General features: G+C 40.3%; 1 long non-coding RNA gene across 1 annotated transcript in view; it reads left to right on the top strand.

The window, feature by feature from the left end:
* LOC147915242 (uncharacterized) overlaps positions 1 to 23,785 on the top strand; it is a 34,715-nt gene that overhangs the window by 1,273 nt on the left and 9,657 nt on the right. The window lies entirely within an intron of this gene.

The raw sequence follows: 23,785 nt of genomic DNA, 5'->3' as shown, positions 1-23,785 counted from the left end.
CTTGATTTTCTCCCCTATAGTTTCAAGTGTTTGGGTGTGTTCGAGTTAGCTGACGTTCCCTGTGTGTAGAGCTGTGTCTGTCCGTGTAGACAATGCCTTTGACCTTCAGCCATCTCTCCAGCCAAGCATGTAGAGTGTGTGGCCGAATGTTGGCTGAGACACTTCCCTCCTTTCTCTACACAGGAGTGAGATGTGGTTCTTTTCTTCCACTAGAGAGCAGAGTGTAAGGAACTAACATCTGTTGAACATGCACCAAATGCCATGAGCTGCACACGTACAATTATCCGCCACTTCCACAGTTGTAGAACCGAAGGCGCAGCGAGATTAAATGGCTTGTCTGAGGCCACACAGCTGTTTGTGCCGCAGGGAGGAGCTGCAGCCAGCACCGTGTGAGGGTAAAGCCACGCTCTTTCCGTACTTCACTGTTGAATTGGTTTTCTTCCTCGAATCGAGTGTGGTCCCCGAAACTTTGAATGGTGTTTAGATAGGCGTGAGTTTTAATGGGAACTTCTCGGGTCCTAATGGGACTTCATCTTAACAGATATGCATTTCTCAAGTGTGACAACCTAACACATTAACGTTCTGTACAAGATTGATATTTCTATAGAATTTTCCATATGTTTCCGCTCCTTAGTGCCTGTGCTGGGCTGAGACATATGAGTCTTGCAGGAATATTTGAAGAGAGAAAGGCAGGAAGGGGCGAGAGTTCGGCCATGTCGAGTGTTTGGCGGAATGAGGGATGCACGCTCCGGGCGAGCGGAGCAGGCCCAGCACCAGCCTGTCAGCTGCACAGACAGCACTGGAGGGAACATTATCAGTGCTTTTGCATGCTTCTGTCACCACCTAGCCATCTTGGGGAGGAATGTCCCCCTCTGGGCAATCTCTGTCCTCCCCACCCCCGTCATTTGCCTGCCTTCAAGTGAACACCTTTAGACTCGTGAGTCCACAGTCCTTCCCACAGTGTGCGCCTGTGTTTCTTTTTTTGTTAGCAGCCTTTAGCAGTTGTTTCCAAGGCCTATTGCATTTAAATAGAAATATAAAAATTTGTATCACTCAGGACTGGCGTCACTTAAGTCTTCTCAGTCCAAAAGAGTGAGATTTTGTCACCTCTTGAGAAGCTCTTTGCTGGTGAGAACCGTGCCTTGTTTGTCTCTGAGTCCCCGACTCCAGCACGAATTTTCTGGGTGTGCATGTCCGTACCCCGCCTTGGCTTTAGGGCCAGGTGGAATGCTGTCTCCTCCATGACGCGTGCACCACAGTAGCATCTGCTCATTCCACATTTACCACACGCCAGGGGCTTTAGGAGCAGCGTCTCCTGTAATTCTCACGACAATCTTGTGAGGAAGGTCTGATCCTTACCATCTTATAGTCGAGGGAACTGAGGCATAGCGAGGGCACACAGCTCATCCTTGGCAACACTGGCTTCAAATCCGCTTGGTCCCCTCCCCAGGCCTCGGACCCTCCTTTCATCACACGTTCCTTTTCTCCCCCAGCCAAAGTGTTATCTCATCCTCTGTGAGCAGTTGTTTCTGTCTCCTTCGTGCCATTTTTTACCACCACCACCCCCACTTTGGATTATATTTCCTCTTTCTCTAAACCAGAAACAAACTCCATGAGGGACATCGTCCTCTGCTGTGTCATCTTTTACACACAGAATCTGACAGATTGTAGGTACTCAGGAAAAGTGTGTTCATTCGTTCACTTAACTTGTGAAGTTGCAACTGCTTCAGTTACCCAAGGGTTATTAGTTCTGAGTTCCTGTTTGCAAAGGTGGGATCTGAGGACCCGTGGTGTCAGAGTAACTCGGAGACCTTTATTTAGTTATTTGCATACAAATGTGCTCTCATCTGAGGGAGGACGGTCAACAGGGTGTTGCCGGGAATAAAGGCAAAGTGGGATTTTCAACTGAGAGGGGACAGAGGGGCAGAGAGAGCTGCAGACAGTCTGAAAGCAGGCCTGTCTGGGAACAGTGAGTCTTGGTTTACTTTTTTTTTTGGTAACCTAATTAGCAGATGGGGGCAAAGAGGTCAGTCTGGGGCTCATCCTTGACCAGGCTGAGCAGAGGCATCAAAGAAAACAATTCTCAAAACCCCAGGGCTCTGGCTGTGGCATGAGTGACAGGCTGGCTGTGGAACATCTCCAGGGTCCTCCACCTTAGGCAGGCCAGCCAGCACCATCCCCCATCAGACGCCTCCTCGGGAAGGCGAGCTGTCTCACCACAGACGCTGCCAGGACTGAGCGGAGGAGGGTGGGCCCTCCTTCAGTATGGGAAAGGAGAGCCAGCCTAGGGTTCGGAGTAAAACGAGTCCTGGCCTGCAGACTGTTTGAGGGAGTGTGGGATCAGGGGGGTGGCCAAAAGCAGAATTTGGCGTGAGTAGGTAGGAAATTAAGAGTCAGTGAAAGAAAGGAAAAGAAAGAAATAACAAGTGTGGGCAAAGGGTAAGTTCACCACTTCGGACAACTATGCAGGGCGGACACGGGCCAGTCTGGCAGACGGTGTTGCGCTTCTGAAGGCCCTGCTGTGCCGGGCATGACGCCTGCCCCCCGGACTCTGGGGAGGTCTGGGTGGCTGGAGAGGTGCCCAGTGAGTAGGCACTCAGGGGCTGGGGCACTGGCTGTTGACAGGACAGAGCGGGTTAGTAGTTTGTCAGCCACCGCTCTCATACGGTATACACTGGTTGAATATCTGTACTGGGAACAGGGAAGTGGGAAGAGAAACTTGAATATTTGGGATCATAAAAGGACGTGGAAGCCATGACAGAGGGAATTGGCAGCAGCACTGAGGAGTTGCCCTTCAGGTCAGATTAGGCTCGCCCCTTCCTTCCCCCCATCATGAGGGGTCCTGGCTGTTGACCCTCTCCGCCCGGGGAAGGCAGCCCTGGCGGGGCACCTGTCCCGCTGGTTGAGCGGCAGCCTGAATTTCCAAGGTGGGGTAACCAGCTGGTCAGTTGGGTGGAAGCCCAGCATGCTGAGACTTGCAGCCTGATTTGGCAGTTTCCTGTGCCCTCTCATCAGTGCCCACAGCCCACAGGTGGCACTCCTCCACATGCTGGAGTCAAAAACAAAATCCTGCCAGCTGAGAAGGAGTGGCTGAGCTGTTTGCCTTGGGCTTCACGCAATGTGCAATTCTCATCACACGCTCCACCCTAGAATTTCTGAGAGATGCAGAATTTCCGACTGTCCGAGAAGGAACCCAGCACCCACGGCTTTGTGAAAAAGAACAGATATAGACATTCTCAGAGTCAGTTCCTCAGTGTCTACAGGTTCCAAAAAATTGCAAAACCATAATCACCTCTCCAGAGTCCCCCACGTGTCGTTAAAACCACATTCAGCAGTTGTTCCCACAGCGTCCTGAGTACATTGTTGTGGCTGTTGCTAATTATTCCCTGTACTTGGGGAGTTCACTGTGCATCACGGTTTTGCTTTGGGCCATCGGAGACTATTTCTGTCTTCCCATGTGTGTTTGGCTATCACTAATTGGGGAAAGTTATTTTTAGTATTTCCTCTTCTTTCCATCTTTGCAGATCTGGCCTATTTAGGGAAAAAAAATTTAGAAACGAGTATTTTTTGGATTTTTTTAGAGGAATACCAGAGATGCTTTTAAAGTTCTGTGAACAATCTTTTCCTGTTCAGTGTGGGGGTCAAGAAGGGGAATAAGAATCCAAAATCCTGAATTTTATCCCCTACTGTCTGTGCTGGCTTAGAAAGAAAACCAAGGATCCTTTCTATTCTTCAAAACCCAGGTTAGTGTCATCTCCTCTAATAGGTCTTCTCCTATATACCCCCATCTCACTCCTGCTTCAGGCAGACCCGTGGTCCCTGAATTCAGCAACCACACTAGGACTGTACCTTGTTATGTTTTTTTTTTTTTAATTGAGGTAACATTGGTTTATAACGTTATATAAATTTCAGGTGTACATCATCATATTTCAACTTCTGTACAGACTACATTGTATTCTCCACCAAAAGTCTAGTTGCCATCGGTCACCACACACATGTGCCCCTTTACCTCTTTCACCCTCCCTCCACCCCCTTCTCCTCTGGTAACCACCAATCTGTTCTCTTTATCTACCTGTTGTTTGTTTATTTATCTTCCATATCCAAGTGAAATCATATGGTGTTTGGCTTTCTCCATCTGACTTATTTCATTTAGCATAATACCCTCAAGGTCCATCCATTTGTCACAAAAGGCAAATTTTTATCTTTTTTTATGGCTGAGTAGTATTCCATTGTGTATATATATATCTTCCTTATCCATTCATCCATTGATGGGCATTTAGGTTGTTTCCAAGTCTTGGCTATTGTGAATAATGCTCCAATGAACATAGTGGTGCATATATCTTTTCAAATTAATGTTTTCATGTTCTTTGCATAAATACTCAGAAGTGGAATAGCTGGATCTTATGGTATTCCTATTTTTAATTTTTTGAGGAATCTCCATACTGCTTTCCATAGTGGCTGCACCAATTTACATTCCCACCAACAGTGTACGAGGGTACCCTTTTCTCTACATCCTCTCCAACACTTGTTTCTTTTCTTCTTAATAGTAGCCATTCTTATGGGTATGAGGTGATATCTCATTGTGGTTTTGATTTGCATTTCCCTAATAATTAATGATGGTGACCATCTTTTCATGTGCTTGTTGGACATCTGTATATCTTCTTTGAAAAATGTTCAGATCCTCTGCCCATTTTTAATCAGGCTGTTTTTGTTTTTTTTTTTGATGTTGAGTTGTGTGAGTTCTTTATTTTTTTGGATATTAATTCCTTATCAGACATATGATTTGCAAATATCTTCTCCCAGTTGGTAAGTTGTCTTTTCATTTTGTTGATGGTTTCTTTTGCTATTCAGAAGCTTTTTTGTTTTACGTAGTTCCATTTGTTTATTTTCTCTATTGTTTCCTTCACCTGAGGAGACATAGTCAAAAAGATACTGCTAAGACTGATGTCAAAGAGCATACTGCCTATGTTTTCTTCTAGGAGTTTCATGTTTTCAGGTCTTACATTCAAGTCTTTAATCCATTTTGAGTTAATTTTTGTGTATGGTATAAGATAATGGTCTACCTTCATTTTTTTGCATGTGGCTGTCCAGTTTTCCTAACAGCATTTATTGAAGAGACTTTCCTTTCTCCATTGTGTGTTCTTGGCTCCTTTATCAAAAATTAGCTGTCCATAGGTGTGTGGGTTTATTTGTAAGCTCTCAGTTCTGTTCCACTGATCTGTGTGTCTGTTTTTATGCTAGCACTAGGATGTTTTTATTACTACAACTTTGTAGTATATTTTGAAATCAGGGAGTATGATGCCTCCAGCTTTGCTCTTTTTTATCAGGATTGCTTTGGCTATTTGGGGTCTTTTGTTGTTCCATTTAAATTTATGATTCTTTGTTCTATGTTCTTGAAAAATGTCATTGGGACTTTGATAGGGATTGTATCGAATCTGTAGGTTGCTTTAGGTAGTATGGACATTTTAACTATGTTAATTCTTTCAATCCTTGAGCATGCATATTTCCATTTCTTTGTCTTCTTTGATTTCTTTCAACAATCTTTTATAGTTTTCTGTGCATAGGTCTTTCACTTCCTTAGTTAAATTTATTGTTAGGTATTTTATTCTTTTTGTTGCAATTTTAAATGGGATTGTATTCTTGATTTCTCTTTCTTCTAGTTTGTTGTTAGTGTATAGAAATGTAGGGGACTGGTGTCAAGATGGTGGCATAGGCAGTCTCTGAACTCACCTCCTCCCATGGACACAACACACTTACAACTACTCTTGGAACAATTGCCCCTGAGAGAGAACTGAAAACTGGATAAGAGGAATCCCTGCAACAAACGACAGTCCTGACTGTGGTGGAAGAGGCAGAAATTCCCTTCTGGAGAGAAAAAAGCCACCTTCACAAGCTGCAGTGCTTCACAGCTGCCCGGGAGCAATCCAAAGGTACACAGCCTTCCCTGGAGGAGTGGGGGACCTGAGTGGGGGAGCATTGCCACTATAAGCATTTTTTGGACGCAGCACAACTGAGATGAGTGTCATAATATCTGGCTTTGCTGGCTACTAACAACAACAGGAAATACCCGCAGAAAAACTATTGGACATAAGAATAAAAAAGCCAGCTCCTAAAGGGCCCACACACAAACTCACCCATTGCAGAAAGCAACTAAAGACACCAGAAAGAAAGGTGCACAGTCCTTGGTGAAAAGAGACCCACCTGATAGGCCCTGGGTGCATCTTGGTGAGAGGTGAGACCTCTCCAAGGACTGAGACATTCATGGCAGCCATTGTTGTGACTTAGTGCAGGCGTGCTGACACAGATGATGGCAGACACCAGTGGAATTCTTCCCCTGGCCTGTCAGCGCAGGGGTCTGCCCCACCTACTAGAGCACCAATTTAATCCAGGTCAGCCAGGGAAAGCAGCCCACTTTAGGGACTGATTCCACCCAACAACAAGCCCTGAGGCAACTTGTAGGCCTGCATAGGCTAAGTGCCTGGATTCGCTGCAGCCAGGTGAGTGGGTCCACCTCGGCAGGGTGGGCCGTGCACAAGGAGCGTGTGGAGCGTGTGGGGCATTGGTGGAGTGCATGGGGCCTCTGCCATGGGGTGACCGGGTCCACTTAAGGGGGTCGAGGGGCACTCACAGGGCAGGACTGCGTTGACAGTGTGTGTGGCCCTGTAGACAGTGGGGCTTGTCAGCTGCAGAAGACTTGTGCTTCTGAAACAGCCACATAGGGGATTGCCCCCACCTTCCAAAGCCTGAATCAATTGGGTGCTCCCCTGCCTGGGGCTAGCCCCACCCAGCTACAATCCTGAGAGAGCTGACAACAGCCTTATAGGCAGGAGGCCTACAGCAATTGTAAGTCCCTGAGCCTAACAAACAGCCACACTGGGGGTCTACTCACTTAACAGAAAAAGTGCAACAGGAATGTGTTATTAGACCTTGCAACCAACTGTGCTGGGGCTCTCCACACCCAATAAAGAGACTGAAGGGTCCATAACAGCCACACGCAGCTGAGGATTACAACCAGCTAGCCAGGGGGACAGCTCAGCCTCCCTGGACATCTATAGCAAGAGCAATCCTGCCACAAACGAAGGACATATGTAGCCCACACAGGGGTCACTCCTGGAACATTTGGAACTGGTGATGAGAGGGAAGCACATTGCTGGGCCTTATAAGGCATCTCTTACATAAGGCCACCTCTCCAAGATCAGGAGACATAGTTGACCTACCTAATACATAGATACAAGGACAGAGAAAGAGGCAAAATGAGGAGACAAAGGAATACGTTCCAAGTAAGGGAACAGGACAAAACCCCAGGAAAAGGACTAAATGAAACAGAAATGAGCAATCTACCTGACAAAGAGTTCAAACAAAGAGTCATAGGGTTGCTCACTGATCTTGGGAGAAGAATGGATGAACTCAGTGAGAATCTCAACAAAGAAATGAAAGATATAAAACAGAACCAATCAGAAATGAAGAATACAATACTGGAAATGAAAAATTCACTAGACAGACTGAAAAGCAGAGTAGAGGATACAGAAGAGCGGATCAGTGAGCTAGACAAAAGACTAGAGGAAATCACCCAAGCTGAATAGATAAAAGAAAAAAGAATTAAAAAGAGTGAGGACAGTCTAAGGGATCTCTGGGACAACATCAAGCACACTATCATCTGTGTTATAGGTTTCCCAGAAGGAGAAGAGAGAGACAAAGGGGCAGAGAATCTATTTGAAGAAATAATAGCTGAAAACTTTCCTAACCTAAGGAAGGACACAGACATCCAGGTACAGGAAGCACAGAGAGCACCAAACAAGGTAAACCCAAAGAGGCCCACACCAAGACACATCATAATTAAAATGTCCAGAAATAGAGATAAAGAGAGAATCCTAGGGCCGGCCCCGTGGCTTAGCGGTTAAGAGCGCGTGCTCCACTACCGGCGGCTGGGGTTCGGATCCCGGGCGCGCACCGACGCACCGCTTCTCCGGCCACGCTGAGGCCACGTCCCACATACAGCAACTAGAAGGATGCGCAGCTATGACATACAACTATCTGCTGGGGCTTTGGGGGAAAAATAAATAAATAAAATTATAAAAAAAAAAAAAAAAAAAAAAAAAAAAAAAAGAGAGAATCCTAAAAGCTGCAAGAGAAAGGCAACAAGTTAAATACAAAGGAAACCCCATAAGGCTATCAGCTGACTTCTCAGCAGAAACCTTACAGGATAGAAGAGAGTGGAATGATATATTTAAAGTGCTAAAAGGAAAAAACCTACAGCTAAGAATACTCTACGTGACATGGTTATCATTCAGAATGGAAGGAGAGAAAGAGTTTCCAAGACAAGAAAAAATTAAAGCAGTTTATCACCAATAAGCCAGTCCTACAAGAAATGCTAAAGGGACTTAGTTAAGGGGGAAAGAGAAGGCCACAAATAGGAAAAAATTATCGATTTCCATGATAAGATGGTAATGGTTACAAACGCACAAAAAAAGAGGTTAGATATGATATCTAAAACATAAAATGTGGGAGGAGAAGAGTAAAAGAGTAGAGCTTTTAGAAAGAGGTCAAACTAAAGACACCATCAACTGAATATAGATTGCTATATACATAGGTTATTATATATGACCTCATGGTAATCACAAACCAAAGCCTATAATAAATACACAAAAATCTAACAGAAAGGAACGCAAACATAATACTAAAGAAAGCCATCAAACCACAAGGGACGAGAGCAAGAGAAGAAGAAAAGAATAGAGAAGAACTACTAAAATACCCAGAAAAAATTAAACAAATGGCAATAAGTACATACTTATCAATAGCTACTTTAAATGTCAGTGGACTAAATGCTCCAATCAAAAGGCATAGGATGGCCAACTGAATAAAAAAACAAGACCCATATATATGCTGCATACAAGAGACACATTTCAGACCTAAAGACACTCACAAACTGAAAGTGAGGAGATGGAAAAAGATACTCCATGCAAATGGCAATAAAAAGAAAGCTGGGGTAGCAATACTTATATCAGACAAAATAGACTTTAAAACAAAAACTGTAACAAGAGACAAAGAAGGGCACTACATGATGATCACGGGAACAATCCAACAAGAGGATATAACACTTTTAAATATCTAGGCACCCAACATAGGAACACCTAAATATATAAAACAATTATTAACAGACATAAAAGGAGAAATAGACAGTAACACAATAATAGTAGGGGACTTGAATACTCCACTTACACCAATGGATCGATCATCCAAACACAAGATCAATAAGGAAACAGTGGCCTTAAACGACACACTAGACGAGATGGACTTAGTAGGTATAAACAGAACATTCCATCCAAAAACCAAAGAATATACATTCTTTTCTAATACACATGAAACATTCTCCAGGATTGATCACATATTAGGCTACAAAACAAGTCTCAATAAATTTAAGAAGGTTGAAATAATACCAAGCATCTTTTCTGACCACAATGGTATGAAACTAGAAATCACCTACAGGAAGAAAATCAGAAAAGCCACAAATATGTGGAGATTAAACAAAATGCTACTGAACAATGAGTGAGTCAATGAAGAAATCAAAGAATAAATGAAAAAATACCTGGAGATAAATGAAAATGAAAATATCACATGGCAGAATTTATGGGATATAGCAAAAGCCATTCTAAGAGGGAAGTTTATAGCAATATAGGCCTACCTCAACAAAAATGAAAAATCTCAAATAAACAATCTAACAGTGCACCTAAAGGAACTGGAAAAAGAAGAACAAAGGAAGCCCAAAATCAGTAGAAGGAGGGAAATAATAAAAAATCAGAGCAGAAATAAATGAAATAGAGACTAAAAAAACAATAGAAAAAAAATCAATGACACCAAGAGCTGGTTCTTTGAAAAGATAAAGAAAATTGACAAACCTTTAGCTAGACTCACCAAGAAAAAAAGAAAGAAGGCTCAAATAAATAAAATCAGAAACGAAAGAGGAGAAATTATGACAGACACCTCAGAAATACAAAAGATTATAAGAGAATACTATGAAAAGCTATACGCCAACAAATTGGATAATCTAGAAGAAATGGATAAATTCTTAGAATCATACAACCTTCCAAAACTGAATCAAGAAGAAATAGAGAATTTGAAGAGGCCAATAACCAGTAAGGAGATCAAAACAGTTATCAAAAACCTCCCAAAAAATAAAAGTCCAGGACCAGATGGCTTCCCTGGTGAATTCTACCAAACATTCAAAGAAGACTCAATACTTGTCCTTCTCAAACTCTTCCAAAAAAACTGAAGAGGAGGGGAAGCCTCCTAACTCATTCTGTGAAGCCAACATTACCCTGATACCAAAACCAGACAAGGACAACACAAAAAAAGAAAATCACAGGCCAATATCACTGATGAAGATCGATGCAAAAATCCTCAACAAAATACTAGCGAATTGAATACAACAATACATTAAAAAGATCATACACCATGATCAAGTGGGGTTTATTCCAGGGATGCAGGGACGGTTCAACATCCACAAATTAATCAACATGATACACCACATTAACAAAATGAAGAATAAAAATCAAATGATCATCTCAATAGATGGAGAGAAATCATTTGACAAGATACAGCATCCATTTATGATAAAAACTCTGAATAAAATGAGAGGAAGGAAAGTAGAAGGAAAGTACCGCAACATAATAAAGGCCATATATGGGAAACCCACAGCTAATATCATTATCAATGGTGAAAAATTGAAAGCTCTTCCTCTAAGAACAGGAACCAGACAAGGATGTCCACTCTCACCACTCCTATGTAACATAGTATTAGAAGTCCTAGCCAGAGCAACCAGGCAAGAAACAGAGATAAAAGGGATCCAAATTGGAAAGGAGGAAGTGAAACTGTCACTGTTTGCAGATGACATGATTTTATATATAGAAACCCCTAAAGAATCCAGCAAAAAACTTCTAGAAATAATAAATGAATATGGTAAAGTTGCATGATACAAAATCAACATAGGAAAATCAGTTGCATTTCTATACACTAACAATGAAGTAGCAGAAAGAGAAATTAAGAATACAATCCCATTTACAATTGCAACAAAGAGAATAAAAGACCTAGGAATAAACTTAACCAAAGAGGTGAAAGATCTGTACACTGAAAACTATAAAATATTGTTGAAAGAAATTGAAGAAGACACAAAGAAATGGAAAGATATTTTGTGCTCTTTGATTGGAAGAGTAACAGTTAAAATGTCCATGCTTCCTAAAGCAATCTATAGATTTAACGCAATCCTTATAAAAGTTCCAACAACATTTTTCACAGAAATAGAACAAAGAATCCTAAAATTTATATGGAACAACAAAAGATGCTGAATAGCCAAAGGAATCCTGAGAAGAAAGAACAAAGCTGGAGGTATCTCACTCCCTGATTTCAAAATATACCACAAAGCTATAGTAACCAAAACAGCATGGTACTGGCACAAAACAGACACACAGATCAATGGAACAGAATTGAGATCCAAGAAATAAACCCACACATCTATGGACAGCTAATTTTCAACAAGGGAGCCAAGAACATACAGTGGAGAAAGGAAAGTCTCTTCAACAAATGACATTGGGAAAACTGGTCAGCCACATGCAAAAAAATGAAAGTAGATCATTATCTTACACCATACACAAAAATTAACTCAAAATGGATTAAAGACTTGAATGTAAGACCTGAAACTATGAAACTTCCAGAAGAACACAGAGGCAGTACGGTCTTTGACATCGGTCTTAGCAACATATTTTCAAGTACCATCTCTGAACAGGCAAGGGAAACAATAGAAAAAATAAACAAATGGGACTACATTGAACTAAAAAGCTTCTGCACAGCAAAGGAAACCATCAACAAAATGAAAAGACAACCTAACAATTAGGAGAAGATATTTGCAAACCATATATCTGATAAGGGGTTAATATCCAAAATATATAAAGAACTCATACATCTCAACAACAAAAAAACCAACAACCCAATTAAAAAATGGGCAAAAGACCTGAACAGACATTTCTCCAAAGAAGATACGTAGACGGCCAACAGGCACGTGAAAAGGTGTTCAACACCATTAACTATCAGGGAAATGCAAATCAAAACTACGATGAGATATCACCTCACTGCTGTCAGAGTGCTGTAATTAACAAAACAGGAAACAACATGTGTTGGAGAGGATGTGGAGAGAAGGGAACTCTCATACACTGCTGGTGGGAGTGCGAACTGGTGTAGCCACTATGGAAAACAGTATGGAGATTCTTCAAAAAATTAAGAATAGAACTACCATATGCTCCAGCTATTCCACTGCTGGGTATTTATCCAAAGAACATGAAAACACAAATGCGTAAGTATACATGAACACCTATGTTCATTGCAGCATTATTCACAATAGCCAAGACTTGGAAGCAACCTAGTGCTTGTCAAGGGATGAATCGATAAAGAAGATGTGATATATATATACACAATAGAATACTACTCAGCCATAAGAAATGATGAAATCCAGCCATTTGTGACAACATGGATGGACCTTGAGGGTATTATGCTAAGTGAAATAAGTCAGAGGGAGAAAGTCAAATACCATATGATCTCACTCATAAGTAGAAGATAAAAAGAACAAGAAACAATCACACAGAGACAGAGATTGGATTGATGGTTACCAGAGGGGAAGGGGGGAAGGAGGAAGGTGAAAGGGATGATTAGGCACATGTGTGTGGTGATGGATGGTAATTAGTCTTTGGGTGGTGAACATGATGTAATCTATACAGAAATTGAAATATAACGATGTACATCTGAAATTTATATAATGTTATAAACCAATGTTACTGCAATAAAAAAATAAATTAAAAATAAATTTCAAGAAAGGAAATGCAACTGTTTTTTGTATGTGGATTTTGTACCCTGCAAATTTACTGTATTCATTTATTATTTCTAACAGTTTTTTGATGGAGTATTTAGAGTTTTCTATACATAAAATTATGTCATCTGCAAATAGTGACAGCTTCTTCCTTCTTGGTTACATCATGTTCACCACCCAAAGACTAATTACCATCCTTCTTCCTTTCCAATTTGGATACCTTGTAATTCTTTTTCTTGCCTAATTGCTCTGGCTGGACTTCCAATACTATGTTAAATAAGAGGGGTGAAAGTGAGCATCCTTGTCTGGTTCCTATTCTTAAAGGGATAGTTTTCAGTTTTTCACCATTAAGTATGATTTTAGGTACGGGTTTTCATACACGGCCTTTATTATGTTGAGGTATTTTCCTTCTATACCCATTTTATTCAGAGTTTTTGTCATAAATGGATGCTGAATCTTGTCAAATGCTTTCTCTGCATCTATTGAGATGATCATATGATTTTTACTTTTCATTTTGTTAATGTGCTGTATCATGTCGACTGATTTGCTGTGTTGAATCACCCTTGCTTCCCTGGAATAAATCCCACTATATCTTGATGCATGATCCTTTTAATGTATTGTTGTATTCGATTTGCTAATATTTTGTTGAGGATTTTTGCGTCTATGTTTATCAGTGATATTGGCCTGTAATTTTCTTTTTTGTGTCATCCTTGTCTGGTTTTGGTAGCAGGGTAATGTTGGCCTCATAAAATGAGTTAGGAAGCATCCTGTCCTGTTCAATTTTTTGGAAGAGTTTGAGAAGGATAAGTATTAACTCTTCTTTGAATGTTTGGTAGAGTTCACCAGGGAAACCATCTGGTCCTGGACTTTTGTGTTTTGAGGTTTTTGATTACTGTTTCAATCTCCGTACTAGAGATCAGTCTATTCAGATTCTCTATTTCTTCTTGATTCAGTTTTGTAAGGTTGTATGATTCTAAGAATTTATCCATTTCTTTTAGGTTATTCAATTTGTTGGCGTATAGCTTTTCATAGTATTCTCTTATAATCCTTTGTATTCCTGCAGTATCTGTTGTAATTTCTCCTTTTTCATTTCTGATTTTATTTATTTGAGCCTTCTGTCTTTTTTCTGAGTAAGTCTAGCTAAAGTTTTGTCAATCTTTTTATCTTTTCAAAGAATCAATTCTTAGTTTCATTGATTTTTGCTATTGTCTTTTTAGTCTCTATTTTATTTGTTTCCACTCTGATTTTTATTATTTACTTCCTTATATGGACTTTAGGATTCATTTGTTTTTCTTTTTCTAGGTCCTGTAGGTGTAATATTAGATTGTTTATTCAAGATTTTTCTTGATTTTGGAGGTAGGTATTGTTTACCTGTATTGCTATAAACTTCCCTCTTAGTACTGCTTTTGCTGTATCCTGTAGATATTTGTATGTCCTATTTTCCTTTTCATTTGTCTCCAGGTACTTTTTGATTTCTTCTTTGATTTCTTTATTACCCCAAAGTTGTTCAGTAGCATTTAGTTTAGTCTTTTCCAGTTTTCTTCTTGTAGTTGATTTCTAGTTTTATACCATTGTGGTCGGAAAAGATACTTGATATTATTTCAATCTTATTAAATTTATTGAGAGTTGTTTTGTGCCCTAATGTGTGATCTATCCTGGAGAATGTTTCATGTGCATTTGAAAAGAATGTGTATTCTGCTGGTGTTGGATGGAATGTTCTGCATATATCTATTAAGTCCATCTGATCTAATGTGTCATTTAATGCCAATGTTTCCTTATTGATCTTCTGTCTGAATGATCTATCCATTGATGTAAGTGGGTTGTTAATGTGCCTTACTATTATTGTGCTGCTGTCTGTTTCTCCTTTTATGTCTGTTAATAATTGCCTTATATATTTAGGTGCTCCTATGTTGGGTGCATAGATATTTACAAGTGTTATATCTTCTTGTTGAATTGTTCCCTACATCATTATGTAATGCCCTTCTTTGTCTCTTGTTGCAGTTTTTAAAGTCTATTTTTTTATTATGTAAGTATCACTACCCCAGCTTTGTTTTCATAGCCCTTTTCATGGAATATATTTTTCCTTCCCTTCACTTTCAGTTTCTGAGTGTCTTTAGGTCTGAAGTGTGTCTCTTGTATGCTGCGTACATAAGGCTCTTGTTTTTTTAATCCATTCAGCCACCCCATGTCTTTTGATTGGAGCAGTTAGTCCATTTACATTTAAAGTAATAATTGATAGGTATGTACTTATTCACATTTATTACTTTTTTTCTAGATGTTTGTAGATCTTCTCTATTCCTTTCTTCTTCTCTTAATCTCTTCCCTTGTGATTTGATGACTTTTTTTAGTGTTATGTTTGGGTTCTTTCTCTGTATTTTTTCTGTATTTATTATAAGTTTTTTGTTTGTGGTTACCATAAGGTTCATATATAATGACCTATGTAAATAGCAATCTATATTAAGTTGATGGTCTCTTATGTTTGACCTCATACCAAAAGCCGTACAATTTTCCCCTGCTCCCCCCACGTTTTATATTTTGACATCATATTTTACATCTTTTAATTTTGTGCATCCCTAACATCTTATAAATAGATGATTTTAGTACTTTGGTCTTTTTACCTTCATACTAGCTTTACAGATGGTTGATATACTACCTTTACTATATATTTGCCTTTACTAGTGATATTTTTTCTTTGATAATTTTCTTATTTCTATTTATGGCCTTTTCTTTTCCACTTAAAAAAGTCCCTTTAACATTTCTTGTAAGTCCAGTTTAGTGGTGATGAACTCCTTTAGCTTTTGCTTCTCTGGAAAACTCTTTCTTTCTCCTTCCATTCTGAATGATAACCGTGCCAGGTAGAGTATTCTTGGTTGTGGATTTTTTCCTTTTAGCACTTTGCATATATCATGCCACTCCTTTCTAGCCTGTAGAGTTTATGCTGAAAAGTCAGCTCATAGCCTTATGGGGTTTCCCATTGTATGTAACATGTTGCTTTTCTTTTACTGCTTTTAAGATTCTCTCTTTATCTTTAATTCTTGACATTTTAATTATAATGTGTCTTGGTACGGACCTCTTTGGGTTCATCTTGTTTAGTACTCTCTGTGCTTCCTGTACCTGGATGTCTGTTTCCTTCCCCAGGTTAGGGAAATTTTCAGCTATTGTTTCTTCAAATAAGTTCTCTGCCCCTTTGTGTCTCTCTTCTCCTTCTGGTACACCTTTAATGTGAATGTTAGTATGCTTAATGTTGTCCCAGAGGTCCCTTAAACTGTTCTTGTTCTTTTTAATTTTTTCTTTCTTTTTTCGTTTCAGCTTGGGTGATTTCCTCTACTCTGTTGTCCAGATCACTGATCTATTCTGTGTCCTCTACTCTGCTGTTGATTCTTTCTAGTGAATTTTTAATTTCAATTATTGCATTCTTCAGCTCTGGTTGGTTCTATTTAATATTTTCTAACTCTTTATTGAAGTTCTCACTGTGTTCCTCTATTCCTCTCCTGAGTTCAGTGAGCATCTTATGACAATTACTTTGTACTCTTCTTTAAAGTTTTTACAATTTTATTTATTTGTGTATTTATGTATTTTTACTTTGTACTCCTTATCAGGTAGATTGTGAATCTCTGTTTCATTTAGTTCCTTTTCTGAGGATTTGTCCTGTTCTTTCATTTTGAACATATTCCTCTATCTCCTCATTATGCTTACTTCTCTGTGCTCATTTCCATATATATTAGGTAGATATGCTATATCTCCTGATTTTAGAAATGTGGCCTTATGTAGGAGATGTCTTATGGGGCCCAGCAGCATGCTCCCCTCTCATCACCTATGCTAAATGCTCCAAGGGTGTCCCTTGTTTGGGCTGTGTGTGCCCTTCTATTGTGGTGGGACCGCTATTGTTGTAGGTATGCAGGTAGGTGAACCTGGCCTCCAGGCCAGCTGTTGCAAGGCCTGGCACTTGTGGCTGCTAAGAATGCATTACTGGGCAGGGCAAGCCCTGGATGCAGCTGGCTGTGAGGCCTGGTAGCACACAACTACTGCAGGTCTGCTGGTGAGCAAGTCAGACCCTTGGTGTGGCCGGTCGTGGGGTCCAGTGGTGCATGACTGCTGCGAACTCACTGGTGTGCAGGGTAGGCCCCTGGTTTGGCTTGTTGCTAGCCCCAGGGGTGTGCAACTGCTGCAGGCCACAAGTGTGGCTGGCTGCATGGCCTGGCAGTGTTTGGCTGCCTCGGACATGCTGGTGGGTGAGATATGCCTTGCCCCCCAACCTGTAAGGCTGATTGCTAGCCTACAATTGTTGCTAGCTCACTAGTGGGTGGGCAGCCCCCCGTGTGGCAGTGCACAACTGTTTCAGGTGTGTTGGTAGGCGAGACAGATACCCTGTGTGGCTGGTTGTGAGTTCTGGAGATCTAGTGGCACAAGTCAGCTGTGGGCTTGCTGGTGGGTAAGGTGGGTCCCTGGGGTGGGCTGCCTGTACTGCCTGGCTGCACTCAGTTGACTCCGGTGCACTAGTGGGTGGGGCAGGCTGCTGCACTAATAGCCTAGAGGAAGGATTCCAAAATGGTGCCGGCCAGCATCTGTGTCAGCATGGCTGAACTATGTCACAAAAATGGCTGCTGCCAGTGTCTCAGTCCCTGGAGGAGGAGCCCAGCTGCCTCCTGCCTCTGTGGATGCTCTCCAAGCTTAGTAAGTGAGTCTCTTTTACCAATAGACTATGCACTTTTCTATCTGGTGTTTTTGTGCTGGTTTCTGAGTCAAGTGAGTTTGTTAGTGGGTCCTTTGATAGCAAGTTTTCCTGAAGTTCTATAGTTTTCCTGGATGTATTCCCCATTGGTTTTTAAAGCCAGGTGTTTTGGAGTCTTGTCTCTCTTGTGCTGGATCTAAGGGCTGGGTGCCTAATGTGGAGCTCCAATCCTCCATTCCTTTGGGAAAAGCTCTGTACCTTTGAGGTCGCTCCCAATCATGAAGCGCCGTGGCTGGGGTGTGGTTTTTCCCTCAGCAGGGCCGTACCTCTGCCTCTTCCACCCCTCTCTGTGTTGTTCCTTGTTGTGGAGGTTCTTTTCATCCAGTTTCCAGATCTCTCCCACAGGAAATTGTTCCACAGGTAGTTGTAGGTTTGTTGTGTCTGTTGGAGGAGACGTGCTCAGGATCCTCCTGTGCTGCCATCTTTCTCACTGTGCTTTTTTAAAAAAATATTTTAGATACTACCTGCACCCCCAAAGAATTCTGCCAAGCTTAAGGTATCTTTTTAACATAAAATATGAAGAATTCAAATCGGATTTAAAATTAGTTCTACCTAATCTATACCAAAAGCAACTTCTATCTATTAACTAGTAAGTTGATAAGCAGCTTTAGAATTATTTTAGTACTTGAATTTAAAATAACAATCTCAGCACTCAAATATTTGTTTATTGATGTCAAAATTAAGAAATAGTATTGTCTTCTCATTTGGTTTAATATTTTAACTATCATTTACCAAAAATAATAAAAAAGCAGTTTTTGAACCACATAGAAACATGAATCATCTATTAATTTTGGTCAGGGTAGACCTGGTAGTGGTACTCAGAAACCAGTTACCAGTAAAAGCAGTTTAATTTTTGTAGTTCTTTATTACTTGAAGACTCTTGATTAGGACCTCTTTCAAACATGTGAGCAGAGAGCTTCATAAAAAGTTAATTAGAAAATAATTAACCTACTATGCACATATTAGAAGGCTAAAATCCAAAACACTGACACCACCAAATGTTGGTGAGGATGTGGAGCAACAGGAACTCTGACTCGTTGATGGTGGGATGGCAGAATGGTACAGCCACTTTGGAAGACAATTTGGAGGTTTCTTACAAAACTAAACATACTCTTAATATATGTTCCAGCCATTACTCTCCTTGGTATTTACCCAAATGAGTTGAAAACGTATATCCACATGAAAACCTGTACACAGATGTCTATAGCATCTTCATTTATGATTGCCAAAACTTGGAAGCAATCAAGATGTCCTTCAGTAGGTGAATGGATAAATATACTGTGGTACATCCAGACAACAGAATATTATTCATAGCTAAAAGGAAATGAGCTATCAAGCCATGAAAAGACATGGAAGAACCTTAAATGCATATTACTAAGTGAAAGAAGGCAATCCAAAAAGGCTACATACTATATGATCCCAACTATATGACATTCTGGAAAAAGCAAAACTATGGAGTTAGTAAAAGGATCAGTAGTTACCAGAGGTTGGGGAGGAGGGAGGGTGAAATAAGTACAACACAGAGAATTTTTAGGGCAGTGAAAGTTTTCTATATGATACTACAATGGTGGATACATGTCATTATACTTTTGTCTAAACCCATAGAATGTGTAACACTAAGAGTGAACCCTAATGTGAACCATGGACTCTGGGTGATGACAAAGTGTTAATGTAGGTTCATCGATTGTAACAAATGGACCACTTTGATGCAGGATGTTGATACTGGGGGAGGCTGTGTGTATGTGTGGGCAGAGAGTATATAGGAAATCACTGTACCTTCCACTCAATTTTGCTGTGAACCTAAAATTGCTCTAAAAAATAAATTCTATAAAAAATATAAAATAAAATAAAGACTTAACTAGGTCTTGTTAAAAGACTTCATAGAAAATTAAGCTTAAAGAATAAATATAACCGCATTTTGACTATTGCTGTCTTCCCAGTCTCTCTCATTATCCTATATATCCAAGAAATTAACTTCGAGGAGAGGGGAAGTTCTTGTTTTCATATGCTGGTAAGATATTCTAGTATTACCATGTCCAAATATAGGCTTTAAAATTATAGCCCAGTGTTGGAGACTCTGCTGTCATTGAAAAATAAGTGGATCCACCTCTGCTTGTTAAATAAGAGGTGATAGGTAGAAAATACAAGTAGGGTCAGAGCAGACTAAAGCAATGCTTCTCAAATTGGAATATGAGTACAAATCACCTGGGGAGCTTGTTAAAATGAAGATTCTGATCCAGTAGGTCTGGGACAGGACCAGAAATTCATTTCTACCAAGTTTCCAGGTGGTATCCATGCTGCTGGTCCAGGGACCAAACTTTGGTGGCAAGGATGTGGGGCACTGTGTCTATTGTTATAATTAGTCTTCCTATTGGTCTTGAGACCTTTTTATTTGTTTTGTGCTCCCAGCACCTAGAAAGTGCCCAATATCAAGCTGAGAGTCAACAAATACTTACAGAATGAATGAATCTCAGCCTTTCTTTCTCCAGAAAATGGGGAGAGCACCTCTCTCAGGTGTGGGTGAGAAAACATCCAAAAGTATGCACTGCTCTTATGAGTTGGAAGGAGACCTGCAAATAGAAAAATTGAAAATCTACCAGCACAAAAAATGCTCATCATTCTGCCCATATCCACTTCCTTTTTGTAGAAATGATAGGTGCAACAAGAAAGAAAATATCTCAGTGAGACTGGATGGTTAGTCTCTAACCTCCTAGATTAGATGAGAGGATTCCAGAGAGTGAACATGGTAAGAGCTTAAGCTAGCAAATTAGGAAAGGTGTCTTTTTCCCAGCAGATGTAGTCAGGTGCCACATTCCAAATGGCAATTTGCGAACAGAACCATGAGGAACATCCTTAGAAACTGAACCCATGTGCGCCAACGTAACAATTTCCTTAAAATTGTTTGATTCTAAGCAAATCAAAAGAGAGAGGTCTCTTGTGACATTGCAGTTAAGATGTCAGCTGGGGTTGCAGTCATCTGACTGCTTGACTGGGGCTAGGAGATCTGCTTCCAAGATGGCTCACTCTCATGGCTACTGGTAAGGGGCCTCAGTTCCTCAATGGCTATTGGCAGGAAGACTTGGTTTTGCCATGTGGGTCATAGGGCTGCTTGAGTGTCATTGAGACATGGCAGCTGACTTCCCCTGGGACAAGTAATCAAAGAGAGCAAGCTGGCTAAGCTATTCTCAAGTTCCACAGAAACCATGAAGCAATACATACTTATTGCTTTAAGCAACTAAGTTTTGGGTACATACTGCTGTATGTATTGTTATACATCAAAGATAACTGACACAGCTGGCTTGTCAGACACATGTTAAGGCTTTTCACGTATATTTCAAAATTGCCTTCCTGAAATGTTGTACCAACTTACACTCCCACCAGGAGTTGCATAATAGTGCTCATTCCCCCAATCATCACTCTTGTTAAATTCTAGAATTTTTTTTATCCTTTCCCAATATGATAATAGAAAATGGTATCTCATTGTTTTATTACTTTGATTTATATCATTTCAAGTGAGGTTGAACTTTTTTCATGTATTTATTGCCTATTTTGTGAATTTCTTGAGCAGGTGCATCCTTAGCATATATTTTAAATTGTGGCATTCATTTTTTTGTTCATCAATTCCTTGAGGTCTTTGGCTGTTAAGTGTTTTAACATTTGGCCTGTTCTTATACTGCAAGCATTTCTCCCAGTTTGCCTGTAGTGTATAGATATCCTCGTAGAGTGGACATGGAGAGGCAGTGCCTAAAACCCTTTCAAGGAACGACTTGTGCCAGCTGTCAATAAATAGTCTCCAGCTTCCTCTTGCCTCAGTTGCAGAGAGCTGACTTGCTCAAGTACATGATCTTTCTGGGATACCTGTGTCCACTGACCGATTATGGTAGGAGACAAAGTTCCAGCCATTTCAGGACAACACGGGGCCTCTCTGACAGGACATTTCTGCTCCAGAGCCCTCTGGAGAGCTCTGCTCCAGAGCCCCCCAACTGCATTGTTGGCGTGCACTGTAGTTTAACCTTTCCCTCAGAGAAATCCTGTTGCCTTCCCCTCCTTTCCACAGATGTTGATCTCTAATAAATACCCTGCATATCAAACTCCATCTCAGCATCTGTTTCCAGAAAACCCAGCCTGTGACATCTTGGAACTTAATTGCTTAATTAATAATTGACATAACATATACCTTTACATATAAATACTTTATCCTTGAAACTAGTGTATTTTGTTTTTTATCATATGGGAAACTGGTTCTTTTATAGACTGATTATTGGAATGGTATTCAAAAGTTGAATACCAAAAAAACCAGTTGAGTATCAAAACACAGTATTTTTCTAACAGCTGTTATGCAAATCCATTATCTACATTACGTTCCTCCAAATATAAGCCACCCCTTTACTTGGGGATATATCCCCTGTCATTTGCTACCCTCTTTATCTTGCTTTATTTTTTTTCATAGCATTTTATTTGAATACCTTTTATATCTGTATCTGCCTCCCAGCACCTAGAACGGAGCATGACATACAATAGGTGTTCAATAAATATTGGCCGAATAGATATGAATGGATGAATAAATGAATAAGTGACTTAGGGTGAAAGGCAGATGAAACATATCCAGAACAATACCATAATTGGTCTCCCTCTTCAAGAAAATGAAGCATAGCATTAACTTGCCTCATATAAAAGTTGCCCTGAATATTTGTTGTATATGCGCAGATGTATCCAGACCACTCTGGACCCCATTTTTCTTTGCTGCCTTCTTTCTCCCAGCCTCACCCTTTCGTTGCAGGCTGCAGGATTGCATAGCTTCACGGGAGCTCACAAGAAGGCTGTGTTTAGGGATCAGGAATGGTAACAGATGGCTGGGTGCCCTCATTTTGCAGACGCCTCTATATCTGTGCTGCTTAAAAGCATTTTACCTAGTATAGGATGAGATGTATATTATCTTTTGGTTACAGCTCAAGTTTCTAAAATCCCGGATTAGTGCCCAGTCCCCTAAACCTCATGGCTGCTAATCCTCTGCAATGGCTGTTATGCACCTGTTGGTGTTGGGTGCTTTCAGACTTCAGGGAGTTCTGCTTCTTCATATCTTATTTGGGGCTGGATTTTCCCCAATATTAGATCTTTGGCTAGTGTGGTTGGCTCATATTTTTTTGTTAGACTATTTAAAGACAAGCGAAAAAACTTGAGAAGGTAAGTAAAGGTGATACAGGAGACCCGAGATAGAGCTAGGACTCATCGTGAATCCTTGTCATCAGCAGCAGTCATGAACCTTATTGTTCTTCTGTGATAGGAAGGTGAAAAGGCGCGGCTCGATTTACAGATTCGGCACAATGGGAACAGCCACTCTCCAATTCTTCTGTGGAAAGAGCTGACCTAAGAATATAACTGAAGTGCACAAAACATCATAAAAGCACAGTCCCTGTTCATATTTAAGTTCACCTGCAGCATTTTTGTCACTTCTAGCTACAATCAGAAGACCTTTAAAGCTGTAATTGTCCAATAGCTTTCCATCTGAAAGAAATGAATGTTTGTTATGCTAAATTTATAAGAAGTAGAATCTTTCTTAGTTCCTAAATGAACATGTTACAGTTTAAGTAGTTTGCACGGGGGAAAATGTCATCTTTTCTTTTTTTTCCTCAGAAGGAATAGATTTTTTTCCTCAGAAGGAACTGATTAGACAGAACAAATACAGGAGACCCTAAATATCAAAATCAGCAGACCTTTAAAGTGCCTAGAATCAAATTTCTTAAAACATAATTCTACCTGTGTTGCTGAGAATAGAGCTCAGAAATCCATTAGCTCTTGGACTTTTTTTCCACTTTTGTAATTATTGTCATCTCTTCCTCTATTGTGAAGTATCTATTATGCACATCCTGTTGGGAGTGGCTTTTCCATCGTAATCAGTTCATTGCCGCTGTTGGCACAGAGCTCTCTGGAGCCCTCACTGCGAGTCTGCCCGGAAAACAAAGGAAATGTGAGCTTGAGGAGTTTTGTTGGCATGTGATTGTTGCAGTCCTCATCGTGGCTGTGCTTTGCCAAAACATTTCAGGATGCTTTTGACCTATGAAATCATCTCAGAAAAGATATCCAGGCTTTGGTGTATTTTTAATGCTTTTTTACAAAAACATGACCAGCCACATTTTAATAGCCACAGAGGGAATAAAATCCTTTTCCCTGGTGGCAATTATTTTTGTTGGGTTTGTAAT

Source organism: Ceratotherium simum, chromosome 14 (genome assembly GCF_057802395.1).
Source record: "Ceratotherium simum simum isolate JZ-2026a chromosome 14, ASM5780239v1, whole genome shotgun sequence".
Taxonomy (NCBI): domain Eukaryota; kingdom Metazoa; phylum Chordata; class Mammalia; order Perissodactyla; family Rhinocerotidae; genus Ceratotherium; species Ceratotherium simum.
The sequence above is the reverse complement of the archived record's forward strand: the minus strand, read 5'-3'. Positions and strand labels throughout refer to the sequence as shown.